Genomic DNA, 15,582 nt, shown 5'->3' with positions numbered 1-15,582 from the left:
GGTTAGTTCAACCTGTTTGAAGTCAGTCGAGTTAGTTGCATTACTATAACAGAGAATAGAATTTGGTCCTAATTTCTGAGCCTATTCTAAGTATAAGCTACCATGTTTGCCAATGCACTCATTGCACTGGTGATGTATAACTTTGTATATTGTAAAGTACTTTGTTCAGTGCTGATAGGAGGAAAGATGCACTTTCTAACCACATTCTAATGTTACTAAATACGTACGTGCAACAAAGCCATGTATTATTTAATTACTCAAAATACACTGAAAAATGTTAAGATTGTGTGACAGAAGGTATTAAAAAGAAGGAAGTTTATTTGAGACTAAGGCTTTGTCTACGCTAGAACTTCGTCATTTAAAAAACCAAAGGACAAAAGTTTTACCGACGAAAAGGGCCGGTGTGAACAGCACTTTGTTGGCAGGAGAGTCCTCCTGCTGACAAAGCTTCTGCCACTTGTTGGGAGTGGAAGGTTTTTGTTATCAGAAGAGCTCTCTCCTGATAAACAGCAGCTACATTGCATGCCTTTTCGCCGCTTGGCTGTAGTGGCACAGCCATGTTGCTAAAAGCTGGGTAGTGTAGACAAAGCCTGACTTGAAATGACCTAAGTACAACACGGTGCATTATGAAAATAGCCAAGGAGTCACCCCATTAGGGCTAGGTACAAAAGGTCAATTAGCTTCTGTCACATCTTGAATGTTCTTTGAGTATATTCATTGCTTGGTAAATTTCTTTTAAGTGGAGTAAAACATCCCCTCGGGTAGGAAAAAACAGAACTCTATATAAGCTTCTCCCATCAGCATAAATACTTCATCTCCCTGAGAGGTGGTAGCAGTGCAGTGAAGCACTCCCATCGACATAATGCTGTCTACACCAGGAGTTAGGTCGATACAACTGTGTGGTTATACTGACATAAATTTGTAGAGTATACCAGGGCTCAGGGCCTGATTCTCTTCCCACCAAAGTCTAAGGAAGTGTTATCATTCACTCTAAGGGGGGAAAGATTATATTGGGAAAAGATATAATCACAAGCATTCATGCATATTTCACATTTCCCCAAATAATAGTGCAGTTCTAATTTCCTATCATGAGCTCAAAAACGATGAGTCCGGTGGCACCTTAAAGACTAACAGATTTATTTGGGCATAAGCTTTCATGGGTAAAAAACCCACTTCTTCAGATGCATGGAGTGAAAATTACAGATACAGGCATTATATAATGATACATGAAGATAAGGGAATTACCTTATCAGTGGAGAACCAGTGTTGATAAGCCAATTCAGTCAGGGTGGATTGATGAGAAGGTGTCAATACCAAGAAAGGGAAAATTGCTTTTGTAGTGACCCAGCCACGCCTGGTCCCTAGTCAAGCCCAAATTAATGGTGTTAAGTTTGCAAATGAATTGTAGCTCTGCAGTTTTTCTTTGAAGTCTGTTTTTGAAGTTTTTTTTGTTGAAGGATGGCTACTTTTAAATTTGTTATTGAATGTCTAGGGGGATTGAAATGTTCTCCTACTGGCTTTTGTATGTTACCGTTCCTGCTGTCTGATTTGTGTCCATTTATCCTTTTAGATATAGACTGTCCGGTTTGGCCAATGTACATGGCAGAGGGGCATTGCTGGCACATGATGGCTATATAACATTAGTAGATGTGCAGGTGAATGAGCCCCTGACGGTGTGGCTGATGTGGTTGGGTCCTCTGATGGTGTCACTAGAGTAGATATGGGAATAGAGTAGGCAACGGGGTTTGTTACAGGAAGCTATCATGAGTAGTCATTAGTCATATTGTATAAAGACAAGACACTCCAAATTCATATATCGGCTATCAGTGAAGCTCTGATGGAACTATCCACACTGTTATAACTACAATATCCCAGCCAACTGGCATTCTTTTAATTTATGAAAAGGCCTAGTGAATACACTACAGTGGTGACCGATGGATTAATTCACGTGCATTTGTAAAATTGTACATCATGATTTGATGTGGCATGAAGGTATTGATAGTGCGCCGAAGACTAAATAATTTTTTTAAAACTTTTAATTAAAAAAAAAACTGAATAGAGTTTTTTGCAAACTTTATTAAATAAATTACAATACATATTGGATTGAAAGTAATATTCTATCTTCCCCACTGCAAAATGTTGATTGCAGATTTGTTCCTTTTCTATGCCCTTATTCAGCAAGCTACTTAAGCACTTGCCTATATTCAAGCTAATGAATGTTGCCTTTGGAGTCAGTGACACTACTCACATGCTGAAAATTACCTTGCTGAATGGATGCCATGAAAAACTGCATTCTTCCCAAAATACCTTTATAAAACAGTTCTGCTGTATCATACCTTTGAATCTAGGGTTCTTGTAAGCGAGATCTAAGAAGCAAAGTTATACAACTGCTTTTGACATGACCATATTATTTGTCATTGCAATTACTTGATTTGCTTGCTGTAGCAGGAGTACTTTCTTACACAGATTTTATACTGGCATTTACTAGCTTAAATGCTATTCCTAAACCAGGTGTCTGAAACATAAATTGTAACCTTGACACATTTAAGTTTTGACCGGCACTCTGTGTATGTAGTTCAGGTTAAACATTTTGTTCTGACAGTTGCTAAAATAGTAAGGGACAAAGCAATCTAGCTGCTAGGGTGAGTATTGGGCAGGGGCATGTTGGGTGGTATTCCCCACCCCCGCGCGTGCATGGAATGCCCCTGCAGAGTTGTTTTGGAAAGGTTACTGCAGCCCAGTGTCTGAAGTAGATTCCTCAGGCCTTTATGCAAGCTCTTCACAAGGAAGAAGATCCGTATGGTAGTGGATCATATGACCCTAGCTCCTCCTTCCATTGGCCCAGCCAGGTAGCCTCCTGTCTCCCCTCTCCACTTAATGAACTGATGAGCAAGGAGCTGTTCTCGAGAGGGACTAACATCACCTCCCTCTCCCCCTATGCACAGTTTCCCCCCAAGTGTTCCATTGCCAAAGAGCCCTTTGTAAAGTTACCCACACAAACAGATCCTACTAATTAATGTATTAAAACAACTCAATTTAGTTATCTAGGGATGCCAACTGCCTTGCAGGTAGACAAAGAGACAGCTGCAGGCCACTACACCAACTCATCAACTCCCCTCAGTAACAGCAGAGCTGAGCGCTCCTATCTAAGGCATCATAAACTTTTTTTTCGGGGGGGGGGGGGGGAGAGAAATAAGGACTCTTTCTTTCTGCTCCTCCCCACCTCTTTCAGGGACTCAGGGCAGTAAGAGGAACTAGGAGGCAAAAGGAGAAAAAGGATTTAAATGGAGAGGTGAGGGAACTCACAGGGAAAGCAGATAGGAGAGAAGATGCTGTGGGGAAAGATAGAGGGGAGTGAGGAGATAGAATAAGTCCAAGAAGGAAAGAAAGGGATAAAGAAAAGAAAGGGGACTGGGTTGGGGGGAGCAAGAGTAAACACACCACCACCCCTGCTCAGTTGAATTTTACTGTAACATTATTTTGTATTTCCCTGGTGGATGTCCTACATATCTGCATTGAGGAGAAAGCAGTGGGGTGGCTATTTTAAGAACTCATGTTTAATTAACATTGCTGGCTCTCTACCCTGGTTCCTGTTGTTAAATGTTGGGATTGCTTTGATGGCTAGCTATGCTTATATTACTTCTGATTTATGTGTGGGGCTGTGGGAGGGATGTTGTTTTCTTCTTTGTTTTTTAATCTTTTCCTCCCCGGGATAATACCATGGACAAATTCAATCCATAAACCCTGTGACACACCACTGACTTCAATGTAGCTGCATGGAAAGCTAAATCAGTGCATGGTCTGGTCCTCCATGTTACTGGGCTGAGTTTTATACAAATTCTGCTGTCAGTTACATGGATGTAACTGCACATAGCAACTTCATTAACTGTATGATTTTTATTATATTTACCATCACCCTTCCTCCCCCCCCCACACACATTGTCTGTTAACCTTTGTCATGCTGCAAATTAGATTGTAAGGTCTCAGGGAAAGAGGCCATCTCTTCCTATTTTTTGTACAGTTTTTTTGGGCATGATCCTGTCTGGGCTCCCTGACAATACAAATATAATAATGATGGTGGCGGGGTCTCTCTCTCTCTCTCTCTCTCTCTCTGTGTCATGCCCTGTTTTTTTCTGTTGCTTTCTTTTAGTTCAGGGATCGGCAACCTTTGGGCACGGGGCCCGTCAGGGAAATCTGCTGATGGGCCGGGATGGCTTGTTTTCCTGCAGCGTCCGCAGGTTCGACCGATTGCAGCTCCCACTGGCTGCGGTTCACCGCTCCAGGCTAATGGGGGCTGTGGGAAGCCGCGGCCAGCACATTCCTTGGCTCGCGCTGCTTCCCGCAGCCCCCATTGACCTGGAATGGCGAACAGCAGACAGTGGTAGCTGTAATCAGTCGAACCTGCAGACGCTGCAGGAAAACAAACCATCCCAGCCCATCAGCGGATTTCCCTGACGGGCCCCGTGCCAAAGGTTGCCGATTCCTATTTTAGTCTGCGGCCCCACCCTCATCTCCTTGCCCTCCCTTTGCTTGGAATTTACTCTAGCCTCATCTCCTTACACTTCATTTTCAGTCTCCACAGTGCTTGCAGCTGAGGAAGAAAATGTTCTGCAGGGGTCCAGTGCTGCAGTTTGTGACACTAAGTAGTATTGTTGTTCTAAGCAGTTGTATACAGTTTCTACAACTGTGATAACAACACTAGTGTTCTGAAACATCCAGGCAAAGAAATAGCACTGGAGCATAGGCTGATCTGTAGGAATTGTTTTGTAAATGAATGATAGAAATTAAAGGTGGAAATGATCAATATAAACCCATTTTGTGAAAGTGGATAAGTTCCTCAGGTAAATCCATTCAGTTTCTGATGCATTTCTCTCTCAGGAGGAGGGGCTCGTGGACATTTGAAGGGGACAGATGGTGGTACCTCCAAACCACTCTGTGCCCACGGATCCATAGAGAATTCCCATCCTTGCAGATGCCTTGAGAGCCAAAACCAGTACCACAGAGCTCAGGCAATCTGCCCACATGCCATTGTGTTTCCTTGGGCTCCAGTCCCCACCCCCATGACAACATGGCTCATACACATGCTGCGCTGCTATTGGTAGCCTGTCTGTGGTTCACCCTACCCCTCAATCCCCAGTGTGAGGGTGGGGGTGGAAGCCACAGAATGCATCAACAGCATTAATCCTGAACACAATATTGGATTGATACCAGACACTCCACAGGTTTACCCACTGATAATGCTGCGTAACGATTAGGTCTTTTGATCCAAGAGTGAGAGGGAGATATGTGCTTTCACCCTCTCAGGGTGACAGCAGTTAATACTGCTTCCCACTCTGTTTTTACTAGCCACATTTGGCTTATTATTTGAGCTTGTTTGATCTCTTCCATACCATGCACCAAAAGAGATAATACGACCTTGGGGGAGGGCTAAAACATAGGAACACCTCGGTAACGTAGGATTTTTACACGTTATTGACAAACCTGAAACTTCTGTTAATCTGCACAGCTGTGAAATTCTCTACCCAGTTTATAAAATGAATGGTTCAGATTATCATTGTGATACAATAAATGATATTGATTTTGATTATCATAGAAGATACTAAGTTTTGTTTAGCGTACAGTACTTCAAATATTTGTAAGATAGTGATTAAATAGCAATCAGTTTTTCAATGGTTATTTCAGATATGCAAACAATGGTAATGGATTGTTTGCAAATCTCAATTGTTGGCATCAGAAGATTTTGTTTAGTTAATTAGTGTGACTTTCTTCAATAGCTTCCAATGCATTAAAAATCTATTGATTTTATATACCTCCGTTTTAATTTAATGCAACAGATTTTCCACCTCAAGATAAAAATGTTAGAGAATATTTCTCCTATGGATTTGATGCTGCTTTTTTAAGCAAAAATCTTGTACACAAACGTCAAGCCACATCTATTGGACGATCGAGCCAAAATATTTGTTATAAAATATTTATAAAAATATAAATTTAAAAAACAGAACGATTATGTCCACAGAGGTTTTATTTATTTCAGTAGCCCAGATAACTTACCACCTTCTACTTCAAATCCTTCCTGAAAATGCATTTCTACAAAGCCTATAAAACTGACCACTGCTAGCTACTTAAACCCTTCCAAAATCATTTGGTAAATACCTACTATTTGGGTTTGATCTGTTTTGTCTACAAGTGAAGTAGACTGTAAGCTACTTAGGATAGATAGTGTCTTATTTTTTTATAAAGCATAAACTGTGTTATATTGTTGCCCCATAAATACATTCAAAATAATAATAAGCCTACATTGTTTGACTAAAATATTCCCTATGTCAACTGAGGCATGGAAAAGGTTAAGTAAGCAAGCATTTATTTCCATTTGTTTTTTGCCCAGGTTCCCCATTGGGTTTTTTCCATGTTCTCCCAACTCCAATACAGTTTGATCATTTTCACCAAGTGAGGTCTTTCTTAGAAGCACAATACAAACGTCAGAATGGGAGGTGGCCTTAAGCATACGTTACCCAGGAATCTAAAATTGGGTGACCATTTTCAGTTCTCTGCAGCTCACAAGAACCTACAATATTAATATAATGGGAACTCTGTTTATACAGGTTTTAGTATTGAGAGTAGAGCTGGTCAAAAATTTTTGAATTTTGTAAATTTTGATGGAAAAATAGGAACACATTTTTGCAAAATTGTTTGCAGAAATCTTCCCAGTTCATTAGCTCTAATTCAGAGATATTGTTGACATCATAAGCATTTCACATGTGTTTCTCTGTGCAAGTCAAAGGGAGCTGCTGGCTGCTCAGCACTTTTGGAAATTGGACAACTTATTTAAGAACCTAAATATGGACATTTGATCCTAACTTTAGGCACCATTGTTTTAAACGTTATCCTTTATTTGCAAACTTGTTTTGTTAGTCACTCTTCTTCATATGCACAACCTATTTGGCCAAGGCCAACCTGGAGCTGATCCCTAATATTTGATTCCATGTATAGTGGGAGTCCCTACAGTTGCTCTCCTCCAACCACTCTAATTTGCATATACTTTCCTTGAATAGAGGATGAGCAGGCATTTCAAATCAATTTGTTGCTGTTGCTTCTTTGGACGATTCTGTATGATAACTCTGTTCTGCAGTATACAGTTAAGTATAATCTAAACACAGTATTATGATCTTATATGCAACACTAGCTATGTATCTATTCTTTCTCATCTCTCACACATAGTATATCGTTCCTGCTCTCCTGGAGTCCAGTCCTGAGCACCCTAAGTTCCCATTGACTTCAATAGGAGCTGAAGATACTCAGCTCCTGACAGAATCTGAGCTGTACTGTGGTATTCAAAATATTTGCCTTACTAGGCTTGTTATAAATGAGTGGGAGTGTAAATATTTAATACTGTCTACTGAGTGCTAACAAGCTTCCTGCCTGACATTATGGATGTGTCAAATTCTATGGTTGTAATAATTACACACTAGGTTTGGTTAGCCCTCACTAGGTGATAGTCCTATGGCAAGAGGACACGTGCCTGCAAGGTCAAGGATCACAATCCTGGATTTTTCGTGCCCTTCTGAACATTGTTTCCATTATGAGAAATTGTCTAACAATTATAACAATAAAGCCCTAATGTAATGTAAGGCCTCTTTTCAGATTAAAAAGAAAATTAGAGTGAGATGTTTTCATGCACGTGTTTGATGCTGAAATGTACACGCTGGGCTTAAAGCCATTCACATCCTCTTGCATGACCACCTGCAGTACCAGATTTAATTTGTTAATCAGGAGTAAACCCCAAAGGCCTCCGTCACGCAATTAAAATTTAATATGCACGTGGAATTTTTGATGCAAGCCAGGTTTAGAAATAGAGCCTTGATTTTAAAAATAGGCATTTCACATCTAAGGGAGTTGATATTATGATCTGTAAAATGAATGAAGTTCCCAAGAGTAACAAGAGTTTATACAATATTTATTTCTGCATTTCTTTTGAATGGTTTTGTACCATTTTGATGCAGAGTTGTATAGACCATTAGTTTCTTAATCCTCTAGGACCTGTGCTTCAGTGAAACTGGGACTGTCTGATCAAACTTACTTATCTAAGCAAACTTATTTGGCTTTGAAATGATGGCTGAGAAGTAACCCTGAAGGGAAGAAATGGTAATTGACTCAACTTGCAGGGTACAGTTTTCCTCTCCATATAATACTTTTGGGGCACTTAACCCTTGTGGAATTCCGAATTAGATACTTTGATGTAGCAGTTTTCACATTGTGCATTGCCGCTGGGAAGATACTGGACTGGAGCCTGATCCTGCTTTCGTCGAACACTCAATATTGCAACTAATTTATTTTTTGGGGATATCAGTGTGCACATGGAATGCAGGATCATCTCCCTACTGTGTAGTAAATAACTATATCAGAGACTGTAGCTGATTTCTAACAGACCTAGGCCCATCATAGTTGTACTAAGTAATGAACATATTGATATCTTGAATGTAAATGGAACATTTTTTAAATTACTTCTTTGCATTCCTGGTCCTGTAAACAAGAGTAGGTTATTTAAATAGCGCTGGACACTTAGAAAACCACTGGAGAGCAGTTATCAATGAACAAATTTTAAAATTGAAGGAATGTTTAGGGCATCCCTTGTCACACAGTATGAAGGTAGCCTGTTCATGATTGGTCTAATCTTTTTGCATGCCATTTTGTGCAAACCAAAAGGGGACACTGACCTCACAAAACAGTGTGGTCACAGGGAAAATGGCAGCATGATATGCTTCCTAAGAGTATGCACCGTTCTATTCTACAAAACAGAAATGGCATCCAGAGGAAAGTAGCTCATGGCCTTTTCTGCAAAGTAAAGGTAAATTCACTTTGTACTGTTTTTAGCTTTCTAGTCTTGTTTTCCATACAATCTAGACCAGTACTTTCTGGTTTGCCTGTGAAATACTATAATCTGGAACTGTGGTCACTCCTAGCATCGTGTTGCTCTGGAGTAGGATTGCTAGTTTAATAAAGTGTTGCTAGTTTTACAGGAGAATATCAGCTTGTTTGGATGTTTGGTTTTATGACTATGGAGCACAATGTTTGACTCTCCCTTCTTTGCTGCACACGTGTTTGGTGACATAATGTTGAATTAGCTGTTTATCTAATAATGCACATGTAGCAGGGTGGACCCCTGCTTCTGCCCTGAAGGGATTAAAAACAGCCCTGGGAAGGGGCTGTGGCGGGAGAAAGCACCCTTTAGGCTGGGGCAAGAAGCCTGGGCTGATTGGGGAAAGTAGGCTCAGCTGTGGCCTGCTCCAATCAGGCTCAGGTGGCCCCTATAAGAGGCTGTGAGCCAGAAGCCAAGACAGTCCCTCTCTAGCTATAGAGGGAAAAGGGCCTGGCTGCAAGGAGCTAGAGACTGGATACCTGAGTGAAGCAGGGCTGGGGAAAGGCTGAGGAGCTGGGGAGCTCTAGCCTGGAAAGCCCCAGGCAGTGGCCTAGCATTGGGCTAACAGGTACTGGGGGTTGCAGAGGGCAGCCCAGGGGTAGGCCAAGGCAGCAGGTCCAAACCCTCCTTGCCAGTGATGAGTTGGCTGATACTGCAGTCTGCCCCAGGGTGTGGGCTAGACAATGACTGGCAGTAGCCAATACTGAGGCAAGGTGCAGATAGAGGGTGGGGGTCCCCCGGGGAGGGGAGACCCTGAGAGAAAGGGGGTTACTGCCAGGGGGCAGCACCCCATGTAAAAGGGGCACCGGGTCCAGGGAGGGACACAGGGGGCCAGAGGACAAGCGGATCACCAGCCTGCAGAGGGCGCTCCAAAGCTGAATCGAGCTAATTCCCGGAAGTCACCAGCAGGAGACGCCGCAGGGGTGAGTCCGGCCAGTCTACAGTACAACTTTGGATTTATCTTTTAAGCCTGTGCATTTTATAGAACTAAATGAGAAAATATTTAGACTAAAGGGAAAATATAGCTTCATGATTAAATAAAATACAATGAGACACCCCTGGACATAACCAGTAAAAACTTTAGCAATTACCAGAAATCTTATAAGATGTGACTAGAAGAATTCAAGGTGCTTTACTGTGAAGTTATGGTGATAAGGGTACCAAATCCTGGCAGTGAAGCATTTTGAACAAGTTATACTTCCAGAGAGTTTGACCTACATTTATAGAAAAAATCCCAATAATTAAGCCTAGCCTATAATTATATCAAGATCAGAAACTAATGCTTCTACATTCACATCTGGGCATGTTTGAGAGGTGATTTAAAAAAAAGCAGTTAGGAACTGCATAGACATTCTAATCAGAAACTAAATTTGATTTCATAATTGACCCTAGATTGTAAATGTTACATATCACTATCATTAGGGAGTGGGGAATTAATAAGTAAACACTAAGGGCCTGATCCAGCTACTATTAAAGTCAATTGAAAGACTCCCATTGACTTCAGTGGACATAGGATCAGGTCCTGCCTCAAAATAAACACTTATGGTAAAAAAGGAAAGGCTGAAAAATGTCTCGGAAAAATGTAAAAACATGCTTGTGTCCCTTTAGACTAGGTGAATATGAAATGTGAACAGTCCACTAAAAGAAAGAGAAGGCATTGTTTACCTGAATGCAATATAGTCTGTATTTGTGGCTCCTGGATACCCAATACACAGCAGATGGCACATCGCAATAGCAATGAGCTTGGATGTGGGAGGTCCCTAAGCAAGAAGCTAGAATAAGGTTGCAGGTAATATGTTAAACATGCATACATATCATGCAGGTTTAGAAGATATTGGGACTGGAGTCTTGTATCGTGTTACAGCTGAGGCCTCTAGCTATTAATACAAAACAAATACTAAATGTGTCATTAAAATGATGTTAATGATGCAAACTGGTCTTTTTTCAGGAAAATATTTTTTTCCCAATGTATGACTGAATTTTTGAAATAACGTTAGGGTAAAAAGCATAGAGGTTGAGGTGTAAAGAAGATTGAAAGGGAGAAGATCAATTACAGGTGTTTAATAACTTTTAGGGGGGGAATGCAGATGTTTGATTTGATCTATTTATTTAGGTGGAAAATAGTTTTCCTATTTCTAGCATGGTGGCTGTTGACAAAGTATGAACTCTCTGCTGTTCTATACATGTAAAATAATTATTTGTTTGTTTTTCTTTTCTTCCCTTCATTGAGATGATTCTAGATTTTCTTTTGTTTCTATTCATATTTAAGTTATTGCTGCTTTGCTTGTGCTGGTTATTGGTTTGCTTGTTTCTCAGAGCCAAATTTCTCAAAACTAAAATTGTTCTCTGAAACTCAGAAACCAGATTGGTGTATTCACCAAGGATTAACAATATGGCTAGACCATTAATCCACCTGAAAATAAATGTAGTAATAAAATAATTTTATTCTTTGGGTGAAGAATAAAAAGTTAGCATAAGAAAGTAAGGAGTAGAAACAGCAAACTGGAAAATATTAGTCTAAATAAATGTTTGAAAAATAATAGCAATCCCTTATCACTGTTGCCACTAAAATAAGATCTCCAGTCCTCCCACTCTACTACTCAATTAACGTTTTTCCATAATCCCAAAATCTTAAATAGGACTCACCAACCTTATAAAATGTAGTTATTTTGCCTCATAGATCTAAAACCTCCAAAATTTCTGATTCTTACCACTGCTTCCAGCAGAGAGAGACAATTCTGCCCCTAGCAATACCTCCCCCTTGACATCAGGTCTTCAGACCAAAGTCTGCTCTCAGTTGTGTCAGCAAAACTGAGGGCAGAAGTTGGGCCTCTTTTCCCTGTTAATGTGGCTGCTTGGTGCTGAGTTCCCTCAATGCTAAGTCTGAGGTTCAACATTGGCAATTTTGTCCTTTATTGGTTCTTCTCGTATTGTGCTAGATTCTGTTCCCATTCAAGTCACAGGCAAAACTCTGATTAATGTCAGTGCTGAAGGATCAAGCCCAAACATAGTCTATGGGATCATTACAAGCATACAAATGCTATGTATTACAGAGATATCAATTACTGCCAGTACAACAGCCTGTGGATCTTCTGTGCTGCTTCTCCATCTATTTTGGCAATGGCATCATGAAAATTAATAGTATTAGTCTTTCCTACAACTTTCCTGTGTCTCATTTATTCCATTCATTTTATGTGGTGTTTCCCTCTTGGGAAAGTGGAATTGTGTGGAAAATCATTTTCTTTTTCTTTAGTAAAAATTGTAAGATGGCAGTTTGGTCTGATATGGAACATGTACTTTTTAAGAGCAGTCTCACAGGTTTCTTCTACCAATATTTTATGGAGCATTTCTTTGGACTATCTAAAAGCAGAGCCTAGTGACTCTAGTCAGCCCAGCTCAACTTTCTCCACACTTCTTTACAAGTTAAAAGAACATTATTAAGTTTGAAAAGTCAAGCACTCAAAAGTTAGGAAACACCAGAATTCAGATGGCATGTGAAACCTTAATTAACTCCCCTTGTGTTTATGCATTGCAATATAGTCTTTAATTGCATGATGGCATCCTGTATTTTCCACAGAACCCCCTGCTCATTCAGTGCACACAGTGGAAGGTGCTCAATTAATGAACAGCTATTTAATATTTTGTTTTCTCAACATTTGTTCGGAGTGTAGCCACAGGGCTTATTTACTGCACAATGTTCTCTCCTCTCCCACCAGCCTCCTTGCACAGCCTCCCCCTCTGGCTCGTGCCCCCATGAAGTCTAGCTCTTGAGAATTCTGAATTCAAACCAGCACAGGCTGACAAGCTGCTTGCTCTCAGTTCTGTTGCCAGACCTCAGCCCAGCGAATAGGAGACCAAAGCTGCAATTATAGGCAGAATTCTGCTCAGCCCCTGGCTGGAGCATGCCCGGTGCAGACAGAATCATTTGGGGATTTAGCAACTAAAAATCTACACATGTTCTACTGAGCACGTGCAAACTGATTTTTCAAGAGTCTGTTAATTTGGGCAAATTTGGACTGATTTTCACAAGGAAAGCAAAAGGCAAGCCCTTGACATGGAAATCCCCCTGCGGCCAAATTTCAAGCCCCAGCTCCAAAGTCCAGAGATGCTAGCACATTTTTTTCAAAGAAGAGATCAAAGTTTTTCCAATATGGGCAAAACAGTTTTTTCCCTAGTCTTGTTCTTGGAAGTGGCTAAACCATTATGGCTGAAGGTTTTTTTGGGAGAAAAAAATCAGCCTGCAGAAGAAACCAGCATGGAAAATTTCAGCCCAAATAGTTAGTTTGGCAAAGTTATGGGCAAATGAAACAGAGCCTTATAATAGGAAGCGACTCGGTCCCACCTGTAATTTATATAGTGTTGTATTTACACACTTACAGCATTCTGCAAACAATCTTCCAATGGGTCATGGACAGATTTTGTGAGCAAAGACCAACAGACGGAATGGATTTTATATTTTCCTTCTCTTTCTATTCAAACTTCCTCCTTTTATGCTGTCACTGAAATTAATAGGACCTCTGCCACAGGCTTCAGCAGAAGCAGACCCTAGGATGGCATTAGATCCTCAGACAAAAAGAGGAAACAACTTCAGAAATCAACAAGAGAAAGGCAACTAGAAAACTAGGTACAAAACTTATAAAAACAGTGTATCTTAATCTTTTAAATAAGGCCGTTTATCCCAGCTTCTGTTATTAATGGGCATCATGTGCCTGAATTGAATACAATTAAAATACAAAAAACCCACATGCTGTTCTGAGCCAAATAATTTCCACATTTCTGCATCTCTGCGTGTGTTTTGAGATTTAGTATTTCCCTATGAACACTTAAAGCATGGGATTAGCAGGAGAAACGCTTTTTTCAATGTTATAATTAATGTAATTATATTAAAAGAAGTGGAGCACAATGTTGAGAATTGCAGTAGTTCAAAGGGCTTGTTACTGCATTGGTATTTTCATTTTAAAGCTGATTTTCAGTTATAGTTTAACAGTATGGTACTTGCTTACATGCTGAAAAACTTGACTAAAACATTGTCCCAAACACATCTGTGTTAGAAAATTTACTTTTACTTTTAATAAATTCTTTTAGTAAATTGGCTTTTAAAAAAAATTATAGAAAGATAAGAGAACACGTTGGGTTTTTTGGTGCATTACTAGTTCTACCAGTTATTAGTATTGCCCATAGTCCTCAGCTTGTTTAAAAAATATCCTTGCCTCATTGAAGTCAATAGCAAATATTCCATTTACTTCCATGATGCCAGGATTTCATCCCTTATTATCAATCTGCCACAATTTTTTATCTGAATTTTGGTTCCATGGTTTGCTTATCATTGTTTTTAATTTGCAGTGTGGTTGTAGCGGTGTTGGTCCCAGAGAGACAAGGTGGGTGAGGTGATATGTTTTATTGGACCAACTTCTGTTTGTGAAAGAGACAAACTTTCCAGCATCTACAGAACTTTTCTTTTTCACGCTTCCCTACATTGTATAATCTTCTGGACACTGAACACCTATTATTGTAGGTTTTGTAAATTACTGATTGTGACCTAGGGACCATGTGATATCAACTATTAGCAGTGCATTAGAGTTACAGGGATCCCCTGGGTCTGGAATTTACATTCTAGTTCATGAAAGAGTGTCACATAAGGTCTCTAATGAAAGTCTGTGTCATACTGGTCATCTTAATGATTGAGAGATGTATGTTCAGGTGATATTTAAAGAGCTATGTATGTACAAAAAATTATGTTCTTAAAGCAAGTAAGGTGACATGTTTTAGAATGGTTCCACCAGACAGGAGGTAAGAAATGTTTAGCTGTCTGGCTACATGCAAGTGAAGTATTGTAAGCTTTACAGCAGAGAAACATTTACATACTGAGTCAAATGCTAATGGAGGGATGTGAAATCAATGAAAAAAGCTCACGGGGAAAAAATGAGCTGTGCAGAATGATATCCTGTTCTCAAACTAAAACAATGGTTTGAGAGACTATATCTAGGTGGTGCAGAGGAACCCCCAGTGATTACTTCAGTCTGTGAAGATAAGCTGCCAGCGGGCTTGATCTCAGAAGCAAGGGTCTCAACTAAATTGGTTGAAAACGCTGGGGAAAAGACTTGGGGTAAGCTGTCTTGTAGGAAATAGGGGAATTCCCTGTTAGTCGCTAGAAAACATGTTATGATTTTGTTTTATATGTAACCATTTGTTACCAATATTCTGACTCTCTATTGCTTGAATTTGTTTGATAATAAACTTATCATTTTCACTATATCTAAGTGTTGTGTGTTTAAATAAAGTGGTGATACCGAGTGGAATTTTACAACCTGGTGTACACTATTCCTTTGGGATTAGCAGAACTAAGAGTTCTGTATGTGCTCAGTAGACAGGGATTAAGCACTCTAGAGGGAAGATAGTTTCTATATTTGCAATAAGACCTTACATGTGACCTCCAGTGTATGATGTAAATGTCTTATGAGAATAACAATCTTCATACTGCAAATAAACATGTAGATTGACTAGTTTTAAAAATGCATAAGGATACACTAGTTGAATATAAACTCATACATTTGTAAAATACTTGAAGGATTATGAGGTGCTCAGATGCTACAGCAATGGATGCTGTATAAGTACCTAAAATAAATTGATTCTGATTTACCTGCTTGATTGCAGGCCCTATCCAA

The 15,582-nt window shown here is 39.9% G+C and overlaps 1 protein-coding gene across 4 annotated transcripts in view; it reads left to right on the top strand.

Moving 5' to 3' along the window:
- The window catches only part of MTNR1A (melatonin receptor 1A), a 103,451-nt gene that overhangs the window by 85,350 nt on the left and 2,519 nt on the right, over positions 1 to 15,582 (top strand). The window lies entirely within an intron of this gene.

This window comes from Mauremys mutica, chromosome 5 (genome assembly GCF_020497125.1).
Source record: "Mauremys mutica isolate MM-2020 ecotype Southern chromosome 5, ASM2049712v1, whole genome shotgun sequence".
Lineage (NCBI taxonomy): Eukaryota > Metazoa > Chordata > Testudines > Geoemydidae > Mauremys > Mauremys mutica.
This window is presented reverse-complemented; position numbering and strand designations above follow the sequence as displayed.